Below are 6,945 nucleotides of genomic sequence, written 5' to 3'. Positions count from 1 at the left end.
CCAGCTGCCCTGGAGGAAGAAAAGTGTACTCTTGACTATCACGAAACAAATCACTTTGTCCTGTTTTTCTTTCTACTATTATGGAATGCCATTATTTTATCACTTTACTTGTGCAAAGAGAGTATAGGCTAAATCAAAATCGCCTTCACAAAGATAGTTTTTTTCAGCCACGATAGTTTGCCGAGAATCGAGTAGACTATAAACTCTATTTTGATGACAAAATAACCCAGGGCAACAGATCCGCATTCCGGTAAACGGCTTTGATTTTTCATGTTAATTGAGGTGTAATATTTTGGCCTTTCCATAACTTCGTGAATATTCAGGTTTCGTGCGCGTTTTGTGAATCCCAAAGGTCTTGTACAGTTCAGTTGTCAACTTTTGAAACTGGTGCCTAGATTGCTCTACACAGTCTTGAGCACATCGTGTTGACAAATTTCAAAATGAAAAGAGTGTAGAAATAACTATTTCATTATTTTGAGTCCTCCACTGCATTGCCCAAACAACGCTCAAAATAGTCTACCATTATCCAAACATTTTGGTTTCATTTCTTAGTGGAGACCACATCGCTTATGATGCTAATGCCTACAATTTTCCTTAGGAACTCCTTCACAAATATTTGAAGAAAGAGGTGCAATTGCTGTTAAAATGCGTGCTTGAGGCTAACAAAGTATGTTTTTACCGAGCTCAAGTGGAAGCGCATTTTGCAACAATGAGCTTGAAATAACTGGGCGCGTGATAAGCTTAACAACTTCTCAGCTCATAAAAGCCTCTGTCCCTAGAGATAGCTTTGGCTACATCTTCTCTCGTCTACCTAGCCGCCTTGATTGGTAGTGGTATCTCTTTCGCAGTGGGTTTGCAAGAATGGGTAAGGAATCCGTTCCATACCAGAACCCTGTCGGGATCGGCACACTGCTTACACCTCCAATGAAGTTTAGTGGCCTTGCTCAAGAAAATAATATTCACCGCATCACCATATGCTTTCTTTAGAACTAATCTTTAAGGTAAGGCATCCGCATTGCTATGTACTTCTTCATTTCCTTACTGCACTGTCAAATGGTAATGTTGCAGCTCCTTTTACCAATGTGGATCTAAACGGTCTTCTTCCTTCGATGCTTTCAATTATGACAGCAAGCCTCTGATGATCCGTTCTTACTCTGATCCTCCCAGTCAACTATTATTTACAGGATGCCTGATTTTCGTCTTAATTTGTGCTTAAACAAGCACGTTGGATAAAACAAATAGTCTAGCCTGCTGCCGTACATGCAGCAACTCGAAACAGACAAGAGAACGAAGTGAGACGTTTGTTTAACCAGGAAGTGTGTTGCCATTTAACTAGCGCACATCATAATGTACAAGTCAGTGGTTGATAGGTAAGATGTTCCATTGCAACAGATGTTTCAAGCCTATTATCGGCCACAAATTTATCCATATAGTCATGTAATACGTGGGAGAAAGACCTGAGTATCTAGTGAGGAGTGCATATTAGAAGGTGGGAAATAATGGAACTGAGTTTTAATGTCATTTGACAATGGGACACCTAACACTAAAGTTCTGCTTTACCTCCTAACATCTAATAAATAGCAAGATTTGGTCTCTTTTGTTCCCATTTTATCAACGGCTCCTCTAGCGCTTTCATTTGACCCACTTTTAATGCCACAACTGTACACTTATGCTAGCCTAAACTTCAAAGGTTTAACTCCGTACTTAAAAACCATTCCAGATATGAGGGGAATTCAAGACGCTTTGCAAAAATACCGCTAATATAGATGAGGAACAGCTGCAAGTAGCAAGAAAATGGAAATGAGCCGCAGAAATTTGCCCATACATATGTTTTTTTGAGGTTTTCCTGCATTTTCTGACTTATAGTCGTAATTCTCCGACTTCAGTATAAGCACAACAACTATGACCAAGTGCATCGACAAAGCGGTCAAAGAATTGAGCAGCATTATTCTGTGGGAATGTGACTACTAACTACGCACTCCTCGAATTTATGCTATCGGTCATTCTGAGGAAACATCAAATAATATCTATATTCTAATCAAAGCATGTTGCTTCAAAGTTATCCTGTGCTATCGTGGAGCAAAATTTTACAAGACCTTGAATATAGTTAACTCTAAAGTCAGAAAATTTTTGTCTCTAATATCTTCTGCTTCGATTGACAACTTGACGTCGTCAACGGTATAATGAAAACGATGACCTCCTTTGTCGGCTTCAAAGAGAAGCAGTATTATACTCGAAGGAATCTAAATACGCAGGTTCAGACCTGCTTTACATTGGTTAGGGTACAAGTAACAAAATAAATTGGTTGTGAATAAATAGTAGCTACACCACTACCCCGCTGCTTTTGGTCATTACGGCCAGTGCTACTCTCAAAGCAATTTGTGAATCACTCCTTATTAACTGCGCAGACCCTGTCAATAATGTATGCTTTGCAGATGGTGCGAACTTAAGCACTTGTAAAACAGGCCCGAACCTGCAGCAGTATCACCTGCATTTAACACTGACTATTCTATGCGTTGAACTGTTGAAATTTTTGTAGCTAAGAATTTTCTCCTCCTAATATTCACTCTTGCCATCTTTAAGATTTCCAGGAATTAAGATGCAGAGCCTTTTATCGTCCTCAGGTGACAAGACTTCCTCAATTAGAAAGACCTAGCTAAGTAAATTCTGGGCTTGTTTAGGACTGCTGGTTGTGGCAGCACTTACGGACAAAGTGTAGAAGATGAGGAGATCACCAATGCCTTTGTCGATGAGATGTCTGCGGTATTGACAGTCTCGTCTCCCGCAGTCTGGGCACCCATACACCCGTCCTTTTAATGATTCACTTATGATGAAGGCAATATGGGAAATTATCTTCAGCGTATAAACGCTGTAACCTAATAAGACAGCAATCCATCCAATAGGCTAATGGGATCGGCGATATTTGACAGTAAAAGCTTTGGATTGTTAAAACTGCTACCCGACCGTTAGAGTTTGATTAACTTCAATCTGAATTGGACTTGAACTGAACTTAACAATAGCAAATAGGCGTCACTGCTGATGTGATATTATATAGAATACGATTACTTGTGGACCTAGTACAAGGGAGGTTTTTCTGTACAAGAAAGTTAAGGTTTAATTTTACCACCTTCAGTTATGCTAAATTTTTAAGCTCGCATTTATTCTTGCATAAAAAGTATAAATTTACGAAAACGTAGTCAGTATATCTATAAGGAGAGCAAATTTATTTAAAGAAAATCGAGAATTTTTACTTAATTTGGAAGTTCATCGATGAATTAGAATTGGCCTAGCGTGTAAAACAAATAGAGAGCAAAATCATTTAAAAATCACTCATAATTTCGCATTAATTTTAACAGGTCATAAATGAAACGGGCTCAACGCACTCAAAAATGCAAAGTAAAGTGGGATGTAGGTTCAAGGGTAGAAATGATTTAGCTCTGGCCTCGGTAACATTTGCTCAAATAGGCTCCTGCCATCCGTCAGCTGAATAGTGAAAGGCAAAGTTGGGTTCAGTGGATGAACTGAAGAGGATATCATGCTATAGCAGACCAGTAAAAGGCGAAAATTGTTTCAGCATTTGAATGGACTCAGCTGTCCTTTCGGTTTAATTTAATATACAAAGCTCATGCCAGCCGTTATGTGACCGATATAAGGCGAGTTGTGGTGCAAAAGTGACGGAAAGAAGGAGAAAGATATTGTGTTGGCTGCATCACAAGGCTTAGTTTAATTAAAAGTGACTGAGGAAAAATAGATGGAATAAAGAGACGGCGCAGATGAAGGAACCTTCTTCGCCTCCACCCCCTCTGCAATCCCATTCTTTCTTCTCTATCTCTCTCTCTCTCTCTTCGAGCTCCCTCTGTTGTACCGCATAATTTCAACAGCACATCTCTATGCCCCAAATGAATGCACTTTTGATATCTCAATTCAATTAAGTTGAATTTCGAAATTTCAAAAATGAATTAACCTCCACAGTGGCAATAGAAGTCTTTTTTCCTCTTCTTTTTTATTAATTCATTCCTTCCCTAATAAAAGGAAATAGAAAAGAGATGTGTCATATTACAGTGCACCTTTGATGACTTCCCAGGGCAAGAGAATGTGCAAAAGATAGGGGATAACGTGTGGTGAAAGATAAGGCCGCCATCGCCTTCTTGCCTGACTGTTTTACTTTAGAGCAAATAAGGGAAAAAAAGGAAAAACAAATAGAATTTCAGTTTTAAAATGCCTCAAATATAAATTGGTTCAACCTTTTTTGTAATTTTATTGTACTAGGAGTTGCTCAATTCAAAAAGTGACTACCGATTTCTCAGCAATTTGACAAGCTAATGAAAACGCGGCAATGGTGGCACACTTCTGCACTGGGTCAGTCGGCATCCCGTCAATCAAGAAAGTGGATAAAAATTGTAGCCTCTGTATATAAGACTACCGCCTCGTGACTTTGGGCCCCTGGGCTAGGTACCCAAAGAGAGGGCCTCACCATTCATTTAGCGTTGGATAGACGACAAACGATATCCTGCGAATTTACTTTTTGATTGCTAGTTCTAAAATTAGACAGAAAAGCCAAACCTCATCATCGTCCTACGCTCATGCTTGCAACACTTCTTCATTGGCTGGCGGACAGGAGGAAGTAGGCTTCACTAAGTAACACTGGCAAAAATGACTTTTCAAGGTCTGGGTGGAAAGGCTTACCTGCAGCGTGGGTAGGGAATAAAGAAGGGAGATCTATCTCATTTTAGAAAGATCCTGCACCTTTACATAGAGAAACTGTCGGCCTCCCACACCACTGATACCTGGGGCGTCACATGTATGTCACACGACATCCCATTTTTCGTATCAGAAACTGGCGTCACAAATGCGAACAATTCGGCAGCCACTGAGGCAGTTCCCTCCACTTTTGTGCTGCTGCGTTTGTCGAGAAGTTTGTAACCCCTCCTTTGCACAAGTGCATTCCTGATTAGCATATGCGGCACTTTCTAACCTTTGCAGTTTTGTATATTTTTGCATTCCTTGGATCCTATGCATATTAAATTGTCATACAATTACAAACTTTTATATCTTTAGTTGTAGTGGAAGGCATTACTTGTTAATTAGTCCAGATTTCAATGCATGTCGTATTAGATAATCATGCTTTTCATGAAGTTTTCGTAATGTGGCTAAGAAAAAACTATTTTTGCTGATTAAATGATGCTAACACTAGCTGTTTCGACTGAAAATTTTGCAATTTTTATCATTTGTCATAAAATTGCTATGTCTAAAATAGAAGGATAAAATTTGTTACGAGAAAGTTCTTCTCATATTTCCCCAGTGCTAAAAAGCTAATTTCCTCTAAAATCAATCATGTGCCAAAATTTTCTACATAGACTGCCACTTTTTACCTTTTGCCTTTACTTTTACTTTGTCTCTTTCAGCGGCTAAGGAATTGTCGTGATGCTTCGTAGCTGTGTAAAACAATTCCAATGGCTTAATTGAAATGCTTTGCTTTCATCGTTTTTGAAGGTGTGGGCGCAGCTTCACCTAACGTGGCGACGAACGTCAAGGAGCCAGAGACCGGTGCTAGCTACCTTTTTGGTTAGACAGTGACCTCTGCGGAGATAAAAGCTATCTTCTGCACAACGAATACATGGCATAGGAGAAAGGTATAATCAAATAGAGCTACCCCATCTGCATTAACTGAAAATTCAAGTTCCACAGAATGCTACAAACCCGAAAAAAATTTCAGTCCCATGTTGACATAAAAATACCACTAACAGTAAATTTGCCATTATCATTCAATGTTATTTTGGCAAATAATTGCAAATCGTTTCAAATCGCTTAAAGTTGTTGGGCAAGAAAATTCCTGAGTGCAAATAGTCTGGTCCTGATTATCCTTCTGAATCAGCACCATGACAAGAACTATAGTGATGATTGCAGTTGCCCAATTTATTAAGTAATCAGGGAAGCCCGTGTGATGTCAATCTGCCAGAACTGGTAGAAATTTGATGATTGCATCCTAGTGCCCCTTCAACGCGTGGTCTGCGCTGCTCTTGTACCTTAAAGGTCGTGATATAAGAAATTGCATTTAAATCTCATGGCTGCGGCTCAAGCTTTTCAGCTGACCTGAGCTAATGTTGGCTTTGTGATTGACCAGTAGTTAGTACTCCTGTAAGTTGGCCGAAGTACCTAGCTTCCTAATAAACATTCAGGCCTCGGTAGATAGACCATTAGATACACTAATGTAAGCCCAGCCTACTGAGAAAAGTGCATAGAGCCTGTGCTCAAGCAGACTGAATGGTGTGAGACTTACTTTGGAGTAAAGATCTTGTTAGCAAAACAAGTTTATGGTAATGTTTCTTGGCCCTAAACGAGGTTAAGCCTTTTGCAACTGTCTAACCATCTTGTACTGCAAATATGCCAAAAACGTTTCCTATCCCTTTTCTCACCTTAATATGACTAAGATACCTCAGGTAGTGAATAACGCTTAGCTGTATTTTGTCTTGTTTTTGAGCAAGAAAATAATTATTACAAAATTTCGCGTTGGTGAGTGCAGAGATATAGAAGCATGGCAAAAAATCGTCATTATACTGGTCACGTGCCCTATCACAGGGTTACCATTAAATTCGACATCACCTGATTCAATGGTGGATTTGTAAGGATTTTGAATCTACTTGTTTGCGAAAAATGATTGGCCGTCAACAGGGAATTTGATAAATTCATGAAAAGCATGACAACCAAATACGATATGGATTTAAAGCTGAATACCTTAACAAGTAATGCATTCCGGCAAATCAGAGCAATAAAAGATCACGTTCACAGGTGCTTAGGCAGAGACATTTAAAAAAAAACTGCAAAGGCTGGAACTTGCCGCATATGATACTTAAGAATTCGCACTCGCAAAGGAGGATTTACAAGTCTCTCGAAAAAAGCAGCAGCACGAAAAAGGGACAGAGTTAGCTTTGCGCCTGCCTTGGC

This window comes from Echinococcus granulosus, assembly GCF_000524195.1.
Source record: "Echinococcus granulosus chromosome Unknown EG_S00262, whole genome shotgun sequence".
NCBI lineage: Eukaryota > Metazoa > Platyhelminthes > Cestoda > Cyclophyllidea > Taeniidae > Echinococcus > Echinococcus granulosus.
Note: the sequence above shows the minus strand (reverse complement) of the source record.